Source organism: Varanus komodoensis, unplaced genomic scaffold, assembly GCF_004798865.1.
Source record: "Varanus komodoensis strain SLA01 unplaced genomic scaffold, ASM479886v1 scaffold29_1, whole genome shotgun sequence".
Classification (NCBI taxonomy): domain Eukaryota; kingdom Metazoa; phylum Chordata; class Lepidosauria; order Squamata; family Varanidae; genus Varanus; species Varanus komodoensis.
Genome location: NW_025335759.1, coordinates 8,110,355 through 8,135,453, shown reverse-complemented (window position 1 = coordinate 8,135,453; position 25,099 = coordinate 8,110,355). Strand labels below are relative to the sequence as shown.

At 47.6% G+C, this 25,099-nt stretch overlaps 2 long non-coding RNA genes across 2 annotated transcripts; both read left to right on the top strand.

Moving 5' to 3' along the window:
• The first annotated feature begins 1,173 nt into the window (after window positions 1–1,173).
• On the top strand, window positions 1,174–10,787 carry LOC123025907. The gene is made up of 3 exons (XR_006415211.1): window positions 1,174–1,237; window positions 3,512–3,665; window positions 10,596–10,787. It is a non-coding gene; the product is annotated as an uncharacterized LOC123025907 (long non-coding RNA).
• Window positions 10,788–13,717: 2,930 nt separating this feature from the next.
• LOC123025906 lies at window positions 13,718–23,572 on the top strand. Its single transcript, XR_006415210.1, has 4 exons — window positions 13,718–13,889; window positions 14,237–14,404; window positions 20,745–20,967; window positions 23,202–23,572. It is a non-coding gene; the product is annotated as an uncharacterized LOC123025906 (long non-coding RNA).
• The last annotated feature ends 1,527 nt before the right edge of the window (window positions 23,573–25,099 follow it).

Genomic DNA, 25,099 nt, shown 5'->3' with positions numbered 1-25,099 from the left:
CATGCCTCCTTTCAGGAAATGTACTTATGCATTTGATGGACTCCTCAAGGGGGAAGCCTTTGGCGCACGTTGAGTATAACGGGAGGTGAGTCCCTGTGAGGCAGGCCACGTGCCACAGGGGGTTCTCGGAGGACCGGAACAAAAGCCCCCGTCTGTCCTTCTGCAACTAGCAGCCGGTTGGTCTACAGCCAAACAGGGGAACCTTCTTCTTAAGCCCAAGGGCCAAAGCGACCCTGGGCCGAGTTGTCAAGGGTCGTATCCCAGCAGAGGGAGGAGCTGCCACCAAAGTGGGCACTCCCAGGACCCCATCCATCCCCTCCCTCCCTCCCTCCTTCAAACACACAAGCACGCAGAGCATTTGGCAGCAGCGTTTAATAGATGTTTCATTAGGTCCCAGGATTGAATCCCACTGCTTTTAACTGCTTTAAAGTGCTTCAAAAATTATACGTTAAAAAATCTTGTGTGTTTATTGTCAGATTTTGAGGTGGTAATTTTATGAATCACCCAGAAAGCTTTGGCTATTTGGTAGCATAGAAGGGATATACATTTGTCCCATGCATTCTCTCTCTCTCTCTCACACACACACTTCCCAGGTTCCCGCTTTCCCCAGGTGGTCTGTGGCGGCTTGTCAATCTCCAGGGCTGTGCACCCCTCCACCAGGCATGTCACAAAGCCCTGCAGGGATCTGAAGAAGCCCTCGTCACACGCGTGGGCCCTGTCTTCAGGCATGCTGATCTGGGAGACAGGAAGCCTGGTGCATCCGGCTCCCCTTCAGAAGGGCCTGTGTGAGTGGGCCGAGCTGGCTGGGACGTCCTCGGGGGCTCTTTGTGCCTGCCTTACCCAGCACCTGAAGAGGTGTGTTGAGGAACCCAGTCAGCTTCCAGTTAAATCCTTGCAGTTCCCAGGAGCATGGGCAGTCCAAGGGGGTCCCCGCGACCTCACGAGGCCAACACTGGCTGGCAGCTGCTCTCCGGTGTTGCAGGCAGACTCTTCTGGCCTTACCTGGAGATGACCTGGGCGGGGCACTCCATGTGCCACAGAACCACCTGGAGCATGTCCCTCCACTAGAAGGAGAACCTAGTGAGCCGTCCCGAGGCTATGTAGCAAGGCGACGGCTTATAAAAACGGCATATAATAATCTCCACCCACTGATCTCATGGCAGATAAGGCCACCCTCGAAGATGGCCTGACAGCCCCGTGGACCAGCATTTCCCATGGGAGTCATGACACAGGACAGGTGGGTTATCACATGACCCCCGTGATGCGTCGCTTCGTCCCCTGGCGCTACGGATGATGACGGGCTGCGTAGCTTTTATGTCTCAAGCCTGTACTGCCCTCCCCCTCCCCCCCCCCACCTGCCTTTCATTCCATGCAATGAAGGATGGAAAAGCGAGAAAACAGCAGAGAGCCACAGGAACTCAGCTCAGCGGCTGACGGAGGCGGCGAGAAAAGGAGCTTTGTGGGGTTTCGCTGTACCTCTGTGGCAAGCAGGAACAGCTCAACTGCCAGTCTTTCGCTCTTGCTGCGCCTCGGTACTTAGAAAGCCGAAATGTCTCCCAAGGAGGCACTCACACAAAAGCAGCGCTTAGTCATTTGGAGAAGGCGCTGAATCTTTGATCTGATGCTGCTAATAACGGCCCGACAGGCATGCCGGGCCAGGTGTTCCTGTAAGGGCCAAGCCGCACCGTGGCAGGTTCATGTGGCCAGGCCAGCACGAGTGGATTTCAGCAAAGTTGGAGGTCAGCCCTGGGACTCCCGAGTTCAAACATGCTTCCCTCTCCCTCTCATCTCTCTGCAAAACTCTTCAGCTAGGAGAAGACTGATTATGCACATGGGCATTCGTTTAAAACATTTTAATCTCGCCCTCCAACCAAAATGACGATCAAAGCAGTTTGCATCACAGAAACAGGAGGGCCTTGGGCCCTGAGTTCTCTTTCACCAAGGTCCCAGCTTCTAGCTCAGGACATCCTCTTCTTGGCTTAGCCTTCCAGTTTAGCTGGTCTCTGGGATTCTGGGAGTTGTAGTATAACCCGTCTGGAAGGCACCAGGATAGGAGCTGAGGGTCTGGTCACCCCAAATCCAGTCTGAAGCTAAAAATGGTGAAATGAGAGGGCAGACTGAGCCTTGCCCTCTCACTCAGCAATATTTAGCCACAGACAGAGCAAGGCTGCAAGTCACCCATTCCTAGTCCTTCTCTTTGGGATGATAATATTATGTTCTGCTTTAACTTAGATTCCTGATTTCCAAATCTGCAGCACTAACATTTACATATGCAAATTATATGTTAACCTCTGTCCTCCTTTCGATGAATGCATTTCCTGTTTGTTTCTAGCAATGCATAAGTGGCTACTGGCAGTGGGAAGCTGGCAGTGGGAAGCCCCCCTCCCCTCCCCTCCCCTCCCCAGCATATGGCGATGAGCGACCACCCCCTTGGTCACAATTTTCTGAAGTATTATTTGGAGAGAATGGATGTGCTTATGCCTAACCCTAACCTTCAAATTTTTCTCTTCATGTATCAGTCCTGCTCATAATAAGGGACTCTGGAATTCTTGTGGTCTTTTTCTCATGCACACATGCTCTGACTAGGTTCAGACAATGTGGTCACTGAAGGATTGTGTGCACATTTTATTTATCAGATTTATATCCCTCCTTTTTTCTTACAAAGAACTCAAAATGGCTTATACCATTCTCCTCCTCCTCTCCACCTTCTCCCCACAACAACCCTGTGAGGTAGGTTGGACTGAGAACCTGACTGGCCCAGAGTCACCCAGTGGGCTCCATGGCTGAGCGGGGACTCGAACCCAGATCGCCTGAGTCCCAGACCCATGCTCTTAACCACTACACTACACTGGCTCTCGTTGTTGTTGAACTGTGCGTTATGTTGTTGTCTGAACCCATCTGTGTGCAAAAGCCATGACTTGTTAACCAAGACCAATGCAGGGAAAAAATCTGGGGTACGTTGTTGGGTTGTGGAGTGGCTTGTGCATCATGGCTTGTTAGGGCAGCTGTTTCCCATCGATGCAATGCTCCATGGTTCAACAACAACCCACAATTCAGCAGCAGCCAATACGCAACCCTTAAGTGTGGGTTATCCTGCTGTTTGAACCCAGTCTCTTTCTCCTGCTTTCTTAGAAGTTTGGTGCAGGGCTGCATTTGTTCCTCTGAGCCTGTTTAAAGGATGAGGAAGCACTGAATGACTCCCTTAATGTCACACAATCACAGCGCTGACCCTGGGCAATAGGCACCTCAGCCAGGAGTTGCAGGCTGTAAATCGAGGCTTTTTCTCCTCTTTGGGGACCCAGTGTTCATGGCTTCACCCCCCGGACCTGAAACAGGAGAGGAATGTAATTTTTGAAAGGCTTGTTATTCAAAATGTTGCCTGTGGATTAATAAAAGCATCAATTATTAAAACCCGACAAATGCTCCCTGGGGTTTGTTTGCTGCAAAGTTAATGTTTAAACGGGGAAGGTCGTTTGCAAGCTTAAGTAGAAATATCTCGTTTTTATTGCAGGAAGAAGATGCTTCCTAGCCCCTCCAGCTTGGAGCTGCTGCTTCATCTTTCGCCCAACTTGTTTAACGATAAAACTGAACAGAGAAAGTGGCGATGCAGCGGGAGTCTGACGGAGAGACAACGCATCTTCGCTGCAGGACTCCAGCCCAGGCCAGTATGTGTCTGTGTGCAGCAGGCCCCATTCCCAAACAGCAGGACGCTCCATGAAAAGGCCGGCTTTAGCTCGTCTCCCCACATCTGATGCTTCCCAGATACGTTGGGCTACAAGCCCCAGAGGTCATGCTGGCGGCAGATGCTAACAGCTGTAGCCCAACACATCTGGGGAGCATGAGGTTGGGGGTGGTTAGCCTGCACAAGAAGTGGGAAACTTGTGGCCCCTTGGATTTTGGAGGATGGCAAGTCCCATCAACCCCAACAAGCAGTCAATGCTAAGGGTTGATGGGAGGCACACAAGTGGTCCTGCCCTGCATTACCTGGTCAGTTTCCTTATGGGAAGGGGATACTGACCTTTTTATGGCATTAAAAATAAATATACAAGTATCAGTGGGGAGCAAACACGCATATGTGCAGGTCAGGTAGTCCCCGGGTTGTGAACGAGTTCTGTTCCTGAGAAAAGAGAAATGTGTCCTTAAAGTCAAATTTGTATGTAAGCTGGATCACGTATACTGGCCCATCACACTCGCAGGGGTTAGAGGTGCAGGACCTCCCATGAAAATGGAAAAAACACGAACATCTCTAGCCCCACATGCCCAACTCATCAGTGCCGCCTCTTTTCAGCAAGGAAACGCTGGAGAGATTTTCCTCTCTGGAAGGGCAGGGCAGGAAGGCCTGCTTTGGAGGCCCTCCCTCTCTCCCCTTTCACTCTCTATGGTGATGCTTTGGAGGCCCTCTCTCCCCTTTCACTCCCCCTCTCTATGGTGATGCTTGAGTGTTATAAGTGCCTGGCTTGCTCAACCCTTTGAGATGCTAGCGTTTTGGAGTAATTTGTGTGTATTTCAATAAAGCCTCCTTTTAAGTAAGCCTTGGACCTAGCTTACCGAGTTCTTGAGGTCACTCCACCCTGCAGCCTGAATCAGGCCAGAATGCCAGTAGAGATGAACATGGCAAGAGTTCCCAACTTGGGGTGTCCACACCCCCAGGGGGTGCGAGATGACATTTCAGGGGATGTGACGAAGAGGAAGGTTGCACCATGATTCACCAAAATTAGCGAATCAAATTAGCTTTTTGCCAGAAATTATCCCACTAACAAAATTATTTATTATTATTTGCATTTGGATTCAGTTCTCTTCTGTCAATCAAGACAAAATCTAGGAATCTAGTAAGAAAGTTCCACAGAAGAAATTTATTATTTATTTATTTATTTATTAAAACATTTTTATGCTGCCCCATTCGCCGAAGCCTCGGGGCGGCTTATTAAGAAAGTTCCACATTTTGAGAAAATCATGTCTGAGAAGTGGGACCAAAGAAGGATGCTCCGTGGCTAATGGGGGCAGGGCAAAAATAAAATATTAAATAACTCGTTGAATTTTATGTTCGCAGTTGGGAATGGTTTTACTGTTTATGATTTAATTGCTTGATTTATATTTGAGTTTTATGCACTGAATTAAAAGCTTGTTTTAGTTCAGTTTGTTCACCCACAGCGCTATATGTGTTCAGAAAGTACAAATTTGACTTCTTCATCTTCAAATGTGATATTACTTTTGTAGGGGGTGCGGACATGAATCAAACATTTTCTAGGGGTGAGGGGCGTAGAAAGGCTGGCCTTCCCTTTCCTTCCATAATTCAACCAACGCTGTCTCCCATCAAGAGCCAGGTCAGAAGAAAATCTAGAAGTTCTGGGGGCGGGGGACATTTTTCATAACCAAAGAGCATAGTCGACAGAGTGTATCATACAGATGTTCTGGAGTAACACCTGGATATTAACCGCCAGACCCTTTTTCCCACATGTTTGAGAGCACATGTTTGCTCCTGCAAGATGTTGGTATGATGTATCATCAAAAGGAGAAAAATAATGAGCTGTGTTTTGCTGGTGGGCTCTGTCTTGAAGCCGCAGAGACTCCCAAGCACATCCACACTTTCTCCAGATGTTGTTTGCAACAAATAAATCTTTGCCTTCTGGTTGTAGCAGCTGTTGGAGAAAACCAAACAGGAAGCCAGCAAAACCTAAACACCATAAATGAAATGTTAGTCTGAGGTGTCAAGAGGAAAGATGACCAGCTTCTGTGGAGTGTGATGGCTTGATAATAGCACTTGATGAAAGGCTGCTGTTTCTAAAGGTGGCTTAGAAGGCTTGCTAATGGATGTAGATGGTTACACCATGTCTGCATAAACAACACTGATCACGGGCGCCTGCTAGCTGCACACTTGCGGTCTGATCACTTGTCTGCTGGGTGATGGCTTTCCTCCCACAGCATTCAGTCATAGAACTCTGTTCTATGTAGTGCCCCCTTTTTGTGTAACGGAACATATAGCAACGTATAGAAAGGCAGAGAGGACACCCTCACCCATAAAATGTCATTTGTCCATAAAAAAGAGGAAGGCGTAGCCACGCCAAAGCACTTAAATACTTTGTTTACCCTGCATTATTGCTGAATTATACTACTATATACGCATTGTTTCGATTACTTTGAAAATCCCATTAAGAATATTTGAGACGAAGACACGACAAGTGTAACCACTATTAGCTCTTCTCATTCTGTTTTCTATGCACTCTAAGGATTCAATCCAATAGATGTTTAAACACGTAAAACTCTGACAGCTCCCGGCATTCCTCTGCCCACCATGCATGCTTTCTACATGTGCACTGGGTGCTGTTAATGTACATTATTTTATTTATTTATTTATTTATTTATTTATTTATTTATTTATTTAGAAAAATGTCTATGCCATCCCGTTCGCCGAAGCCTCGGGGCAGCTCACAAATATATCAATTAAAATATTATACAATAAAAATATAAAACAAGTTAACAATATAGAATAAGTCGCCCTGGCCGAAAAATAAAATAAATAAATAGTATTAACAGTTAAAATGACATTTGAATAAAAAGGTCTTCGCCTTTTAGCTACATGGCTGTAAATGTAGGGTTTTTAAGGACAAAAGTGAAAAAAAACACCCTTTGAGAGTCCGCTGGAGGTGCACAATCCAAAGAACCATTTTTTCAGACATACAGGAAATACACGTGGCTTGTATAAATGCTTTTATAACCTCTCAGTTACACTCCGTTTGCTCGAGGCATGTGAGTATGAAGCAAAAGGCCTGAATGGGGTTTGGACAACACAATACAGAAAGAAGAACCATCAGGACAGGCAAAGCTTAGCAATTCTAGGGTAAATGTGGGAAGTAAGGCTTGCCGCATGGATTCCCACCATAAGTCTAAAGCTGTTCTTACAGTGTCAGGCTTTTAATGGCCATATTTCGCTCATTTTGTCCTGACACTAATGGGATTCATATTCAAAGGCAAATCGCTACTTCCGTATTGCTTCAAGTATTCAGTGCCCTCACAAAGACTCCTAGATAAAGACAAAGTGCAAAGTCAGCGCAATGGAACAGAAAAGACTATTTCAAACTCTTCCTTAACACAGAAAGAACATAGCCAGAACAAGCTGTGACAAATTTTCATATATTTAGTACTCTCACTTATTAGAGTTAAGAAGGGTCTCACTAGCAACCTGCTCATGGGTTTCCAGGATTTGACTAAAACTTGAGCCAGCAACTCCTAACTGCACAGGGAAAGGCCAGGAGAAGACTGGGAATTGTGTCTGAAAACTCTCATGGGGGCTGGCAAAGTTACAGTAGCTACGTTGAAGTCTGATCAGACAGCTAAGGAAAACATTTCTTCTTGAAGTGTCTTTGGACCTTTGATCACCTTTTAGCCTTCCAGTTCTGCTTCCACGAGAGCTAGGCTATGACCTGATCCTAAGAACTTGTCCCAAGGAGTTGAACTAGTGATGACCTGAGTAGGATATTACAAGTGGACTAAGATAGGACAGAATCAAGACCTTGGGAGAGATAGAACACGGATCTTGGGAAGTTTCTGATTGATGCTGTAGGATCTTTCTCTCTTGCTTCTCCACTCTTGTGCTTTGGCCATTTGGTGCTATTAAACTATGTAAGAAATAAATACATTCTGCAGTTTGGGAATCTGGAAGTTGACCTCCCATAGCAATATAACGGGAAAAAAGCCTAAAGCCAGCCATGAGATAAACCTGAGATGAGATGAATTTGCAAGATTTTAGCTCCTTTGCCAAACAGGAACTGGCTAGGTAAGAGCAGAACAACAAACACTTTCTCCTTCCCAAAAGGAAAAGAACAGGGGGCAGGGGGTGGGGGGGAGGATAGACTATCACTTAGATATACCTTTCCAAACTTGAGATGACCTTAAAAAACTCAGTGGCAAACAGACAGTGTCTAGATAAAAGTGATCAAAAGGAACAGAACAAGCACTTAAATTCTGACAATAGGAAGTATCTTAATGCTTCTGGCACATCTTTATTACTATATTTGTGCTGATTCTTGTGACACTGCCTTCTGTTTCGGTTCTAATTGTATACAAATGTTAAACTGAACTGTTCAGTTCCTGGCTTTGATTTTGTCATAGGTTAAGGACTAGAGAAGAGGAGCTCAAGCACTGGAAGGTCCATGCATGATTTCCACTCACAGATTTCAGTAGTCGGTGGGTCACACGTTCTGGGAATTCTGGAAGGTGTGGTGTAGAGCGGGGGAGGCCAAAACACACCCTCTTGGGCTACACGTGGCTCTTTGAGTGGACTTTATGGCTTGCCCGCTGCAGCCACCGTGCACAAGTGCTTGCTTGCCACACACTTGTGGTTCTCAAACACCTTGACATTTACCGCAAGTGGCTCTTCCATTGCGCAACTCTTTCTACCTCTGGTATAGAAGTTTGGCTACAGGCACTGTAGATATGGAATAAATAATAATAATAATTTAATAATAATGAAGTGAGGCCTCAGTAGGTTTTTGACTCAATTATCTGGGGTAAGGGAAAGTAGTTCTTTCTCTTTTCCTTCAGGTATGAATATTTCATATGGCCCAGGTAAGTCACAGCAGTGGCTGCCTGGGCCTGTCCCAATCCTGGATCGTGTGAACGAAGCCGATATATGAATTATTAAGATGCAGCCCCAGCAGCAGAAAAAAACGCATCTAGTGGTTGCCATGGAAGCATTGGCGGCAACAATATCAGCTCATTTGTAAATGCTTGAAATGTTCCAACTACAAATTGCCTCTCTTTAGAATAAACAATATTATGTGCTAACAGAAAGCCCTCCTCAGCTAGTGAGATCAGCAAGGAACGGAAGAAGCGGGGAATCGGGGAGGGCCTGTTGCCAAGGCTCGAATGGCTGGGTCGGCCAAGAGACGGCAAGGACCGGGGCTCTCCCGCTCGTCGCTCTGATGGCTGGAAGTGCAGGCCGACGGGACGCCCGTTTCCCGTGGCAGGAAGTGCTTCCGCAGTGGCGTGGCGCGGCCCCTGCCGCCGGTCCAACGCGAAGCTGATACTTTCTGATTTACTCTGGAGGGTTGTCTCTTGTGGCATGCTCTCATCTCTGAAAGTAATAGAGAGCAATTCGATTAATTTCCTGGACAGTGAAAAATTGATCCAGAAAGGAAAGCAGTTCACATGTTTTTTGAAATAACAATAAGTAAGACCTCATTCCATTCCAAGCATTCAGGGAAGACTTCGCGGCTGGCCTCCATTTTGTGTCGTTTGTTGACTTAGTGGTAAATCACTAAAGGAGATTATGCACATTTTATTCATGTTTAGTGGTAATAATGTAAATAGAAGTGCAGTACATTTCTAGAGAGCATAGGGGTGTAGTGGTTAAGAGTGTGGGATTCAGGCAACCTGGGTTCTAGTCCTCGCTTGGTCATGAAGGCAGCTGGGTGTCTTTGGGCCAGCCACAGAGTCTCAGCCCAGCCTACCTCACAGGGTTGTTGTGGGGATAAGATTAAGAGCAGGAGGAGGAGATTGATGTAAGCTGCTCTGAGTTCCTTGGGAAGGAAAAAGGTGGGATAAATATAACAAAGAAATGGTGCTAAGTGACTCAAATACCTCACTCAATCTTTGGTCAAGCTACTTTGGATGGACAACGTCAAGGCCCAGTTCTTCTTTCGAATGGCTCTTTATCTTTAAATTGTAATTGAGCTGGACAGTCCTTTATTCAGAGGGTGCCTGTCTACTGGCAGCCCTTCAAATAGAGGACTGGCCTCTCCCAAAGAGGATACATGGCCACCATCTGTCAGGGTCCAGGAGGCCAGCTAGAAAGGCTGCAAGGCACATGAGAGCAAATGCTGACACTATTTTTGATTTTTAGGATCAGGGAGAATCCTAAAATCCTATGACCGTAGTCTACGGTCTAAGCTCAAATGGGGTATACGGCAGTGAGCAACTTCTGCAGGTCTGCAGGCCAATTTCTAGGCCTGCACCCAGTCCAAAGTCTGCAGGGGGATCATTCACCTGGATGCAGGTCTTTTCAAGACCACATTGTCAGCTTTGTTGTTAAATTGCTTGCAAAAATGGGGGGCAGAGAAAATTCAAGGGGACCATCCCTTACTAGTCTACCCCTAACTACAATTTAGGCCCACCAATCTCACACCCCCCAGAGCCCCCCGGGGGCACATAACCCTTCTGGCCTCTGCCGCGGTTGCCGCCTGCAGCAAGCCGACTTTGGTGCGGATGCTCTATTGGCAAGATGATAACAATAATATAACGGTGGCCATTTTGCTTTAAATTTTGCTATTTTGCACCTGCTTCTCTGGAAGCTTCTGGGAGCACAATTCTTATTTCCAACAAGTGCTTGCTCCCAAGTCTTTCATCCTAAAGGAAGGTGCTGAGGGCGGGGCGGGGGGCTGGCAGGTCGCCGCTACTTCTGCCGCCACCACCACAATCCGTGCAAAATTAGCCAGGGAAGCTGATGTGTTGCCCACCCCTGTAAACAGACAGCAGCCCAGAATTTGGGTCAAAACCATCGTGCAAAGACTTTTCTATGACTGAATCTATCAAAGTAGAAGTAAATTTTCTTTCGCTTTCTTTAGCTCATTACCATTCTCTTTCCATCTTATTCGAAGTGCTAAATTATCAGCCCCAAGAATAGCAACAGCAACCGTCAATCTCTGTTGCGGCTGTAGCTGGCGCTACCCTCAATCCGTCTCTCTTGCTCTCCCGCTGTCTTACATCTGCACCTCTGGAGCGATCAGCGTGGGGTGCTAATTTAAAGTGATAGGAGGCAGATTGACACCGGCTAACACCCAAAAAAGCCTCTTATGGTGAGTCATTTTTTTTCCTCCTCACAAATATTTTCATTTCTCATTTGAAGGGAGCACTGTATGTATGTGCAGCCAGGAAAAAAATTCCTCAAACTACCAGGATTCCCCTCCCAGCTGACTGGAGAAGCCCAGGAGCCATTGAGCTTTTCTCTGCTTAAAGATTTGTAGGGCTGTGCCCTAAGATGCTTTAGGAATAAGGTCTCCCCCACTATAAAACCCCACAAACGATTTTGGCAACACCACAAGAACTCAAGATCAATTCTTTGTGAAGTCCTTGAAGCCCTGAGGGTCCTGATTAACAAACTAGCAAAAAGTGGGCTAGAAGGAACAACTCTCCGGTGGATCCACAGTTGGCTGCAGGATTGGACTCAAAGAGTGCTCATCAATGGTACTCTCAAACTGGGGAGAGGTAACGCGTGGGCACTGCAGGGCTGAGTCCCGGGCCCAGTGCTCTTCAGTGTTTTAATTCACAATTTGGATGAGGAAGTGCAGGGAATGATTATTAGCTCTGCAGATGACACAAAGCTGGGTGGGCCATCTAATACTCTGGAAAATTGGTGGTTGAGGCCCCATCGGTGAGGGTGTTCAAACATAGGCTAGACATGCACATGGTGGGCATGTCATGAGCGGAGCCTGCTGGAGCCGGGGGTCAGACTAGATGGCCCGGGAGACCCCTTTTGACTTGCTCTGTTTCTATGTTTCTAAAATTCACACTGCTCACCAGGAGTTGAGCCCTGTCAACTGCTGCGCAAACAGCTTCCTTCTGTGTCACATGCCTGAGCTGACGGAGGTGGTCTCGGACCTGCTGCTGTTGCTTCTGGGGATTTGAACTTCCATGCCGAGGCTGCGTTATCCGGGGCAGCTCAGCATTTCATGGCCTCCGCAACAACCACGGCGTAAACCACGGGCAACCAACACATGCAAAAGAGCACACTCTCAATCTGGTTTTCTTGGCTGGGAAAGAGGTTTAGCACTCCCTCCTTCATCATGGTCAGATCAACACCTTTTGAGGCTTAGGCTTTTGGATAATTTTCCCCTCTGCAAGGGTGGGGGACCTCTTAAAATGATTTCCTGCCCCCCTCCAAAGGCTAATGGATTCTGATGGTTTCCAGAGGGCTCTGGGGGAGTTTCTGGTTGGTGCTCCTTTCAAAGCTCAGGTTGCCCTGTGGAACATGGAGACAGCTCGGGAGGTTGACACAAGCGCCCCGACAGGTGGGCATTGGCAAGGACCCGATCAGGCCATCACAGGAGCCCCATAAAGGACTCCAGTGTGTTGGCACTCTGGCTGGCATACAGATTTAGTCCCACTTAGACCCTTTGACCTCAATGAAACATACCTTCATCCTAATTAAAGGGCCACTGATATTCATGGGTCTGCTCTAGGTATGCCTAAATCACACCTCCTGGATTTTGTTTGGATGTTTATGTTTACTTTTTAATTTTCTGTTGCCAGCATGTGGCTTGGCTGTCCTGCCCAGCCTGGCTTCAAAAAATGGCCCAAAGCCACACAGAGCTGCTGGTTCCTTAGAAAACGGTTGGCCTGATGGCAGCCAGAGATGCCCCGAGAGCGCCACATCAGAGCTCCTGCTCCTGCGCCGCTCTGCTCCGTTTTCCGTGCCTCCTTCCCTGCGGATGTGCGTTAATTAGTGTGTGTCAGTGGATGCTGTTTGGATTTCTGCCTCAGGCACCAAAATGTCACGGTCCAAGCCCTGCGCATCCTGCCGGGATTTCTAGCATTCTCGGATACATGTTTCGTCGGGAACTGAAAAGCGAGAAGCGTTCGCAACTCAGCTGGGGGCCCGTCATGCTGCAGCATGTTTGCAAACAGAGGAAGGATCGCTGAAGTCTACAAGCACCGGAGGCGGTTTGGAGACTCTGAACTGTGGCGCTTGGAAGATGAGAGGAGGGACTTGGCCACGAGTCGTCCAGCATTTGCCATTAGAACTGACTCCCTTTGCTGTGACGCCTTTGTAGTCTCAGGCCCGCCTGCCTCTTTATTTCTCTTCCTTGATGTTATTCTCGGCGCTTCAGATGTATGTCCGTGTAGATACATCCTCGTTCTCGGCAGGCCTCCTTCTCATGGTCTTAAGACGGCTTCCCAGTTTGCCTCGAGGAGGCTGCTTGAATCGTGCCACAGTAACACCGGGAAGGGAGGGTGGCATGAAACTGGCCAGTGCAGGATAAGAACAAGCTGAGTTCCTTTCTTTTTGCTGAAAGAGGCATGGACTGCATCCCCTACCCTGAGTGGGAAAAGAGAACGTGGGTGTGGCTCAAGTAATGATGTCAGCAGGCTTGGCCACTCCCACTGCCATCATCCAGCCAATGGAAAGCCTAGCTAGGGCACTGTGTTCCTCCTACCGCCATATTAAAGGGACCACAGGATTTCCACTCCATACATGGCCCTTCCTGATGATGGGCCAAGCCGCAGCCAGCACGGGGAACGGTCAGGAATGCTGAGGCTGTGGCGAGGCTTGAATGCCTTCAAGCTTGGGCAGAACACAGGGAGCTTTCCTGGGGCCACACTGCACAGTGCAGTGGCTTATCATGGGTCAATTAACTCATAATTAGCTTCTGCATGCGTGTGTGGAACTACATTTTTAAATATTCACCCCCTAATCCAAGTGATCCAGGGCTGCAGCATGTCATGTGAACCTGGACATCTTGGTTAATCTGAGGTTAAACAATCCACACTCAACCCACCTACTAACCAAGAGTAAAGTAGGGGTTGTTTAACCCTTGCTTAACATGTGATGGCTGGCTTGAACATGCCACAACTACCAATCATTCTGATAGGTTGTTAATTAACCAGCTAATTGGAGGTTAATTAACGCATGCATGACAACCCTCTGTATCATGCAAGTTATGTCAATGCAGTCCGGTTGCCTTCAACTCCACATGAGAAGTATCATGCCACGGTACATTGCAGTTCTTTGTGCTTGGCTTGTTTATATCTTGTTCCCTGCTTGTTCTTCCTTGGTCCCTTTGAACCTCCTAAAAACCTTCTTATTCAGATTCTAGGGGTTTGGCTCTAAACTCCCTACAAGGTAATTCTCCCACCTACCTGAATTCCTGAGTCACACCGCCTGCAAGCTAAAGGTGAGTCAGGAGGGAATTATGGCATTCGTTAATTGTGTTTAATTGTGTGTGAGGGTGTCGGGGCTTCTCGCAACCAGATCAGGGGATGAGACGGATGGCAGCTGCAGACATGCAACTGACTGTAGGGCAGGGCTATGGTGTGCCAAGTCTCCCCCACATCACCCCTGTCCTAATCCAAGCCCATAGCACAAGGAACCCAGCTTCTAGCTTTCAGCGGGAAGGCTGAGTTGCTTCTTTCATTAAGACATGTTCCAATTTACATCTTGATTAAGATCTCCCACTTGTGGGAGCTTGCCCTTTTGGAAACCCTTTGCTTTATTAACCTTCTTTTGTTCTATTAATTGCAGGTAGAGACAAATGCGTGAGGGGGAGAATGGTAACAGGAAATAAAGCTACCGGGAGAAATAATAGCTTAAAAAAACACCTGCCAACTCCCACAGACAGTGCAAGAGAAATAATTCTCCTTTCCAAGGATTAGGAAGTTCTCAGACAACACGGCTAGGAAGAGTTGAAGGGTGAGTGATATTTCGTGAGGGGTGAACACGCTTTCAGATATTTGATTTTAATAGGGGCACAAGAGTGTGTGGGGAGTGGGTAGGGGGCAAGTATCGCTCTCGCTTGGGGCAGAAGATTTATCAGTGGCTACATGTGAACAACCCACCACTGGAGTCAGCCAATCCCAAATTAAAGCTGCAAATCAAAAACACATTTGCAACGGGGGGGGTTCTGTGTTTTGCCAGATTGGATTATTGCAATTGTCCATCGGTACTGCAGCATCATAAATATGGATGACCCATGAAATATCAGGCCCTGCCCTAAACAGTTGGTGGCTTTGGATGCCCTGCTGTTTGCACTTGCCAAGAGACGTACAAATAAAGGCCGCCTGGCCAGCCAGTGTTCTCCAAATGTCAACCCCTTTGCAATCCCACATCTTAGTCCTTTTAATCTCTTGCTCCACTAATACAGACTTTCATGTAGCTGAGCCTGGAGAAATCAAACATTGATGGAGCTCTTGGCTGGATGTTTGAATGTTCTTCCCCCTCCTAAATCTCAGCATGAAACGGGAAATAGACAGGAAAATATTTATGTATGGTGCATGGATCTATTAAATAATTTCTATGCCACCTTTTGGGCCCCAAGGCAATTTATAGCATTAAACAGCCAACTGAACACATTATAGAAGCAGAGAGAGTTAAAACGTGTTAACGCAACTAAATCTGCAAAGCAAGTAAGAACTGAAATAGGTCAAAAGCCAAGCAGAAAAGATCCACTTAAGAATAATACATGAAGGGATCTACAGCATATCAAAATGTCTTGATTTTACAACATTAGATGCAAAAGCAAAAGAGATGTTTCTAGATCCTTTATGACTGGTTCTTTCATCACTGGTAATTTCAGCTCCACCTTGCGGTGGTTCTTTTAAAAGCTGGCGCTGGTTTTGCTCTCTGCTGGACTGGGACTGGTTGCTGTCCTTCAGTCCATGGGTGCAGTGCGTCTGCAGGTGGGGTGCTTTGACCATTAGCATCCACCACCACCAGGTGCAATGCTGTGCAAGTTCAGACAGGAAAGTTATGATAGCTAGAAATGTTCTAAATGTGCTGCCTAGAAATGACCTTAGAGCTGATCCAGGCTTGATGATAGAACTGAAGAGATTCATTGAGGCTGCAATCCTAGGCGTACTTACCTGTGAGTAAACCCCACTGAATTCACTGGGAATGACTTCCGAGTAAACGTGCATAAGGATTGCAGTCAGGACTCTTTTGGGGACAAACAGGACCTTTCATACGGATAGTCCCCCCTTTAAATAACTGTTTTAAAGGTTGCAAGGTTTCATTCTCTTGTAAGTTGTCTTGAATCTGTTTTGGAGAAAAGCACCTAAGAAATTGCAAGCTGGAGTAGCTGTGGAAGCAGTTGTGGTAGCTATTCTGATGCTCCTTGTCAGGGAATAAAAAGAAATCCTCTGTAGGGGGAACAGGGGCAGGGAAGCGGCAAGTGGCGTCCTCCCATTTCCCCGCCTGCCGATCGATCGGCTGCTCCCACCAAGCTGCCGAGTTCCGCGTGGAGGAGATACTTGGCCAGCCGCTCTAGCGCTGGAGAGCCATCCTCTCTTCAAGGATGGTTTCCTTGGACTTGACACAGCTATCGATAGGCCCATGTTCCTGGTGAGTGGTTTACTGAAAGGCTGGGCCTGAAGAATGGCAGGAGAGCGCACGGGACGGAGATGCCGCGCAAACTTTTACGGCCGCACGGCTTGGCGCCTGGAGGCGGAATGAGAAGCCTACAACCAAAGCTATGGCTGCAGCTTTATCCAGTCTGTACGGGATGCTAGCCATGATTATGCAATATAAATAGGAAAAAGGACATCAGAGCACAGATAGGAAGATTGTGACCACGTGTCTTGTGGGCTTGCCCCGTCTCAAGCTCTGTTGAGGGGCAACTTGAACCTCCCTTCACGGCTTTTGCCTGGACAGCCCTTCAGAGAGAGGATGGCTTCAAATGAGGACTGTCCTCTGTAAAGTAGGACACGTGGCCAATCTAACAGGTGGCAACCCATCTGCAATCTGAGGAAACGTCACAGTTACAGGGTTTCCGTCTTTCTCACACCTGGGGCACACTGAGGGCAGAACCTTGCATGCTGTATTCAGTGGCACAGGAGACACACCCTGCAAATTCTGCCTCTTAAAAGCCCAGGTCTGTGATCAAGATGGAAGGTGGAAAAAATGCACCAGATGCTGGAAAAAGCAGCACTAGCTCTGTTATGTGAGGCTGCATGCAGTCCATCCTCACCGAAAGTCTCACACACACACACACTCTGTCACAAGGACTTGATGCAGAAACCCATTTCCCATCCTGTCCAAAAATATTTTCACGATCCTAGCCGTTGGAAATGTAACTGCTTAAGATAAAAGCTGTGGCCGTTAGAAAGTGAAACTCCACGCCACAAAGCAGATACCGAGAAAAAATATTATGCAAATAGAATTGCACTTGACTACAACTCGGGCCTCTTCTGCAGAACGAAACCTGCAGAGCTAATGTGGGCCGGGCGACGTCAGCTTGGTCTTGCTGGAAGGAGGGAACCGAGCGCACAAAGCAAACAACAATCCAGGCTTCTGAGTAAAGGAGATTATGAGGATTAAAAGAAGATGAAAAGCGATGTTTACAATTATTATTAGCTCCAAAGTCTTCCCAACTAGAACAGCCGGCCGGCATCCATCTGTTGTTTTATGTGCATGTGGCCTCAAAGGTTGGCTGCACAGGAAATTTAATGTACTGCCACAACCTGGACTTCAAAATAAAAACAACACGATTTCACAACGCAGGCCTAAAGCAAGTATGTTGGTGTGTGTCTGGAAAGACCAGCAGGTGTCGGGCCATGTGTTGGGGTGGGGAGGGGTCGCCTAAGGAAGAATGGCGACGCGGCCGTCAGGCAGGGACCCACGGAAGCCGCTTTTGTGATGGCTGCTCTGAAAAACGGCTGTGATTATGAGCGTGGAGAAATTGAACTATAGTGTTGCTAATATTAGAAGGCTTGTTATACTCTTTGGGATTAATTCCAGCAGCGCTTGCATTAGCAGTTCCATTTGCAGCAACGTTTCTCATCGGGCTCACTGCCAATCCCCCCCCCCCCCCCCCCCAGGGTGCACCACAAGAAAAAAGCCATGGATTCGCCCAAAGGTCCGTCGAGTCCAGCACTGGATCCACACGGTGGCAAGCAGCTGCCCACCGGACCCCTCAAGCGAGGCAGCTGCAAGACTCTCCAGCGTGCAAAGAGCTTGGGGCAATCCTTCTGGCAGCCAGTAGTACGATCCCTTACACGGCACCCGAAAAGAGGGCAAAGCGGGGAGGCAGGTTTACACAAAGATGTTAATTCACGGTTAGTGATGGAAATAGAAGAGGAAGAACCAAAACTTCAATAGAAATATCATAATTCTCATTGTTGCAAGGAAGGCTCAGAGCTGAAGATCCGGGTGCTTCCACCCACGTTCTTATCTAGGTACTAAATACTGCTGCAAAGTTGTTCCCCTTCAGGTTTAAGCCAGACCTGGACTGGGCAGCCTTTCAAAGAGAAGATGCCTTAAAACAGCAGACCGCCTTCTGATAGACCCTTGAGTAGAGGACTGTCCTCTGCAAGTAGGACACAAGGCCACCTGCATGCTGATTTGGTATTCTTATCCCCAGATCACAGAAGGGGTGGGTGAGAGGACTGAGGCTCGAGAGGGAATGATGTGCCCAAGGCCACTTAGTACCTTCGTGGCAGAGCTGAGATGTAAACTGGCAACATTCTGACTCCTAGCTCAGCTTTTAAGGTGCTTATTTAGGCAGAAAAGCAGCCTCTCAATGTGGTCCAGCCAATATAGGATTGCACAGCTGCTTTCTAGTGGTCTGAAAACTGAAAAGTGGGCAGATTTCTTGAAAGAACCACCAGGAAGTCTGGACAACTCAGGCAGTAGCTTTATAGCAAGTCTGCCCTCATTGCTTCCTCTTGACTCTCCGTGGTTCTCTAGCATCCCAAGCCAAGAAACGTACTTACCATCCTCTGATTCTTCTCATTATTTTAAAAGGCAATATCAAAAATGTGACCAGGGACCTTCTGGATCCAAAGCACGTGCCTAGCAATAGCTGAATCTGCATAGCGGAACCTCACCAAAGTTCTACCTCCAAGCTTGGTCCTGACCCGAGACTGTGAGTTTTGCTTTTCCCTTTTTGCATGAAAATCCAAGCACATTTTAATGCATATTATATTAAATATATGTAATTGTATACATTTTTGCACTGGGCACCATCGTCTTCCAGTGACTCAAGTGAATTTGCCGACATTTTTGCTCACAATAGCCTTAGAAGGCTATTCCTCAGCCTATAAATTTGAATATAAAAGAAATACATTTTCCAAAAGTACACATTTTTTCATGCGCTTTTAAAATGTGTGCATGCTGGTACACATGGTTCTCTTCATGCTGGAAAAGCTGCACCTGTTGAATTTGGCTGTTGCGGGTAGGTGAGATTTCTTTTTAGTGGGAACTTAAGAAGACTGGCAGTTTCTTCATAAATGGGACAGAAAGAAGTTGAGTTTTAAAAACACAAATATGAATCCGGCAAATCTATCCAGCCTTACCTGTTGTCTCTGCCATGATCAAAAGCTGACTGGACTGGCAGTTGAATCTTACCTGAACTCAGACCACATAAGATGGCATCTTCCACCCAGCCTGGGGGCCAACTGACTAGGTTAGGATAGGCCACGTGGTATTCAGAAGGGAACAGCCGTTGGAGGGATGGGGGGTGAGATTCTGGCGCTACTGGCAGAAACTGGGTGCAACGTCATTTCAGTTTGCTTCTAATCTGTGCTTTTTTTGTAAAAAAAAAAAAAAAAGTGCTGGAACTCACGTCTTGGGGTCACACTTTTACACAATGGTCACCGCCGGCAGTGAGCACTCAGCGTGTGACCACACGACCGATCCCAAGCCGAGCAGCGCACTCACAAGCAGCGCCGACACACAAGCAGCCCGCAGACACTATGTTAATGATTTTTGCCGCGGATCTACTACGCCCAACAGGGCGAATCACAATCACTTGGAAAAATCCGTCAAAAGGTGCCAGAACACCGTTCAGTTCTATGACAAAAAAGCCCTGGTTTTAATTAGAATTACCCTAACGTTTGCAAAGTCCTGCACAGGCAGGACAAAAGGAAAGTGATCTTTTAAAAAACATATGTATCCATCCACCCAGACTTGTGGCTTTGCATTCTTTTCTAAGTCTGAATTCCTGCACATCCACTTCATTGTAGCTGAACCAGGGTTGCTGCTGCATCTTTTTTTTCCTGACAGATTCCTTGTGCAAGCAAGTACATCATCATCATCATCGTGGTTTCCATGCTTTGCCTTTAGGATTTGGCTGGTGCAGCTGAATATTTATAAGAATTTACTGAAGTTGCAAAGATCTTCACATTCAGCATGGAAAGAACTTGGGGTTTAAACCCTTCCTATTTTATCCCAGTTGCAGAATTGGAATATCCCCCCGAAATAATATCTGGTGCCTGAAATTATAACTCCTAGATCCTAGCTTCCAGCTTAGGTTGTGACTGATGTTAATGTGGAGCGACTCATCTACTTTTAGCAGAACAAACTGATTATGTGCACTTCTGTAAAGGATTAGAGAGCATAAAGCGAGCAAAAAATAGTTGGCAAACAAAAACAACTGAGAAGAAGCGTACCCATGAGTCGGAGACGCTGGTGCGAGGTGTGTAACACCAGTTTTTCTGGTGGGACTGCTCAAGCCGCACTAAGTTTTTGGGGATAAGCAGATGCTGCACCCCCACCCCTCCCACCTGCAGGTCTGTTTCTTTACTGTCGCTTGGATTGCTCTGTTTTCAGTCTGTTCTTTTAAATGCTGGGAGAATTTCAGAATGGTTGCACATGAAGCTTGCCATTGTCTCCAGACTATTTACATTTATGTATGTTTTTAAATATATTTTAATTCATCCAACAACAGAAATTCTCTGGGCAGATCAGAAGAACTAGACCCACACATTACAATGCAAGCCTGTGCGCATTCAACACTTAATACGTGTCCCCACATCATGATACCAATGCAGAAGTGCATGCTGATAAAACACCGTAAGGAAGCAATTTTGACAGAGTATGTGCAGTTGCTTGCATGATCTTCTGTGTGGTGTTTTACTGATGCATGTGCCTGTCCCTGTGCGTTGGGGAAAACACCTGCAGAAAGAATCCTGATCTTACTGGACACGCAGTCAAGTTGAAACTGCTTTGCTGCAACACACAGAGCAACTTTGGTGGGGAGAAGATGCAAACCATGGAGGGAGCTGCAGCTTGCTTTCAGCATCTTCTGTACTTTCAGGAATTTAAAAGCAAAGCTCCAGCTTTTGCTGCTCTGCTTTGGCTACAGGGAACCCAGAAGCTTGCTAGCAGGATGGCAAGTCTGTGTCATCGCCATCCCCCAGGGCATTCCGCAGTGGAAATGTGTCTGCAGCAGATGGAGTCAGGACCAAAAGATGGGTCTCTTTTTTCCATCTAGCAGAATGGAGGACCTTAATAGAGTCCTCAAGCCAGTTGTGCGAAAGGTACTACTTCAGGCAAAGGATCATGATCCTGGGTCGCCTGGTGAAGCGTGCTTTGGACTTAGGAGAACCAAGCTCAAGTTCCCACTGTGCCATGAAGCTCCCAGGGTTGTTCTGCGGATAAAAATGGAGAGGCAGGTCTTGTAAGCTGCTCTGGGATCCTTGCAAGAGGAAGAAAGGAGCAATACATGCCATGTTGATAATGGTGATAATGACGGGGAGGGCTTGTGCTACTGAAACAACTGATCAGCCTGTAAGGGGAAAACAAAAGGGGAAACTATAAGGGGAAACAAAACACATTAAGAGTGGACTAACGCTCTGGTTGCACTGCTATTTTCTACTTCAAGGATTTTTCCTACTCTTCAGCTGAAATGGCTCCCAGAGTAACTTACCAACAATGAAGGAAAACGAGAATTTACTCCTTGCTGCCACTTTTTCTACTCGGAAAAAGCCTAATTGGTTTCCATGAAACTTGCTCCCATGGAAGGCTTGCAGGTTTGATGCATTGCATCAGCCTGTCACAATGCGGTGCCCTCCAGCTGTGGCACACCTGGAAGGCTCGTGGTTGGGGAGGGGTTTGTGTATAGTAAGGCTGCCTGTTCTAGAACTGCATTTGTTTGTTCATATATTTAGTATATTTCTATTGCAACGCTTCCCCAAGGAACTCAGAAATGAGTCTTCCTCAGCTTTCTCCATATTTATCTTTACAACCACCCTGTGAGGTAGGACAGGCCAAGAAACAATGACTCTCCAACAGTTCTAAGTGAATTGCATGGCTGTCTGTCTGTAATGAGAGCTGAGGACTAAAATGTGCTCCAGTCCAGAAGAAATTTGCGGACGTGAGAGTATTTTATTAATTTATTTAAAGTTTTTCTATGCCAACCATTACAAAAAAATAAAAGTCTCTGGATGGCTTTCAAGGGTATGTGCTGCTTGTTTTCAGATGGAGCAAGCAAAAAGGGCTAAATATTTTCCATTGCTGAGCTCCTGCGCTGTTCTGGACGGATCGGGGCAGAGCACTGAGGGAGAGAAACTGAGTTCGTGATCTATTCAGGGCTTATTGTTATGTGTTTGGGGTCAGTCGAAATTACCTTGCAGGAACCCTGCGGGACTCAGTAGCTCTGACTGCACAGTGATTTAGGATCCCCCCTCCCAGCTCTGTGGCTCTTGAACTGGCAACTTTTGTTCTGCTCTGCCTGGGGGGTAGCCAGAAGTCAGGCTGGAGGGTTCTGAAAAGAAGAGGGAGAAGAGAGACTGGGAGCCAAACATATTAAAAATGCCATGCTACGCTAGCTTAGAACAATTCCCGAGCTGCAGGAGAGGCACTTCGGCCATTTAAAATGGGAGAAGGCAGCACAAAGGCTGGGAAGCCGCAGCCAAGGGTGGTCACAAGGCAGGGGTGTGGCTTTTTCGGGAATACCTGCAAGCCAGGTCCCCCCCACCCCCACCCCGGCTGGGTATGGCTTTGGGTTGGAGGATCCTCAGCTGCCCTGTAAGATCAGGAAACCTGTGCAAGGCCTCATGTCGGGCCTTTCTCTTCCCCCACTTCAGCAGCAGCCAGTGACAGAGAATATGGCGGGCATGTCGTGAGCGGAGCCAGCTGGAGCCGGGGGTCAGACTAGATGGCCCGGGAGACCACTTCTGACTCGCTCTGTTTCTTTGTTTCTAATATTGGGGAAAGCAAGTGCGGAGACAGTGGCGCGCCACTGACGTTTGCCTTCTCTAACAAATGTACCAAATGCAGAGAGGGAGAAGCTGGCTTTGCCCACTGGCCCTGAGTGGGGCGGCTGCATATTTGGAGAAATGTGGGAAAGGGCAGCGTGTGCCACTCTTGGTTCCTCTTTGCGGCTGGGAGCCCGATCCCCCCGGGGCGGCTGGCGAGGGGGAGGCACGCGTGCTGCTCTCCGCTTGCAAGGTACGTGTCTCCACGTGTGTTGGCCCCTTTCAGGGAGTGGAGGCCTCTGTGGACACTGGCAGTCTGGCTTGCCAGTGCCAGGGCAGGACCGATACGCGTGGCCCATTCTTCCCATGCGTACTCCCTAAAAGGGCACACAAGCACCATCCTGTGCACAACGTTACGGAGGGAGAATTCGGCAAGCAGCTGCCTTTTGCAGCAGACTGAGGGCAATATGTCTTTCCAGCCTAGCATGCTCAGAAACATTTTTTTCTACGGCTCGCATCAACATTTGCGATATGTTCGCTTGCTTGCTTTTTAAAATGCTAATCCTTACCCACAGGGAGAAGCTAGAAGGGGACAGTCCTGATTGATTTCTGTGCTCTCCAAGCCGCTTGCCGCAGCGTCACGGTCTCCCAACTTCAAGCTGTGATGACACTTTGGAGAAATATGTTCCGCTACTCCCACACACTGTTAGCGGCTGAGCTGGCACAGTCAATATGGCCAGGAGAGAAGTGAATGAACGTCCAGCAAAAAAGGATGCTGTCAAGGCAAGGCAAGCGCAAGAGCATCTGTGCAGCGCTCGAAAGCGGGACTGGTTCCCCCATTCAGGCAGTCTGGTCCAAAAATAATCAAATTAATAAATATGCGTGGGTCAGGCAGATGGCCCTTCACTGGGATAATAGCAAGCAGTAAAAACACTAACTTTCAATAATCAGAAGAGCAGAGCTTTTTACTCAAAGCTTGCCTGTTTTTTTGGTCTCGGGCTAAATCTGTTTCCGGATCTTTTGACTTGCTCTCTTGCTAGAGGGGGAAAAGAAGTTATAAAAAATAATTATCCAACACTGGCAGCGTCTTGTACATTGTGGTGACAGGCCTGTGCGTGGCAGGGGGAAAGGCTCGACGAGAGAAAACGCCGTGCAGCCAAGGCTTGTCCTCTGGGCAGAGAAAGCAAAGCCCTGTGAAACCTGCGAAGCATCAAGTACACGCCATGTACCTTAAAGTGAGCTGAAAGGTCACAGGTTAGTTGGCAGGAAGGAGCTTGGAAACATTGCTGGGGATGAAGCAGGAGGTGTGGGAGTGATCTGAGTGCCGGCTGCGTTGCTTGGTATTCTGGCCAGTGACCCTTCTTTTTTAACAGCTGCAGAAGGAAAGGGAGGAAGGGAGCAGAGAAAAGGGGGTGGCAGAGAAAAGGTGATGGGGCAAAGAGAAGAAACTGCACGACAGAATCAAACCCACCTACTGTATAAAGTAAACAGTGTTGCTAGAGAGAGAGATTGATTAACGGCAAGGCAAAACAGAAAACTGCATCTGAGAAGGAGACGGAAGGCAAATAGGGAGGGGGAGAGCCTAAATCACAAGGAGATTTATAGTGGGTGGCAGGCTGGGGGATTGCTACGGAAGAGTTGAGAATCTGGACTTGCTTCATGAAATGGCCAGCAATGGCAATAATTTGGTGTTTGGTCTTATTTCCCCCCAGACTTCATGAGAGCTGCGTGGAAAGTCCAGGATGTACACAGCATCTCGGCCGACGCTGCTGTGTGACATACAGTAACAATAAGTCTGAACTGACAGCTTCAGCAGCGAGCAGGTGTTTGGTCTGCCAGATGTTATTCTGCCAGGGTGTTTAGGAAGTAATGAAAGTTCAGACATGCAGCGCAGGCAGCCATCTTGCCATTATTCTCTGAGATGACAAAACAAGCAACACGGCTCCAGAGAGGAGCTGGGCGGGTCTGGCTCGTGCGGGCGGCAAGGGGATTGCAGACCAGGGCAGCCAGAAGTTTTGTAGCCTGTGGGCCACTAAGACGCTCTCCCCAGTGCAGCTGTTCAACCGCTAAGCAAAAGTAGGTTCCTCAGGAGCACCACGTTCACTGCCGATTCCATTTTCCCCATTTGTTTTAAATTGAGGGTTGCCTGTGGCCCGCAGGGTTGGGGGCTCTGTGGTCAGAAATGACCCACAGATCATCCAAAATTAGCCCAGCCCTGTTTTAGACACTGGACATAATGGTCTCGTGGAGGTGGCTTTAGACCGTATTGCGTATTCCCTCGCTTTTGAAGTGTTTCTTTTTCCTCCATCTGCCATTCCATGCTTCAGAACTGCTTCTGCCTCGATACATCAGAGCAAAAATAACCAAGCATGTTCAGTTTTGCATCTTACTTAAATCATAACATGGCCTTGATTGCAGGACTAAAATACTGTTCCCGCCTGCTGCCACTGATGCCTGTCACTCTCTGGCGGGT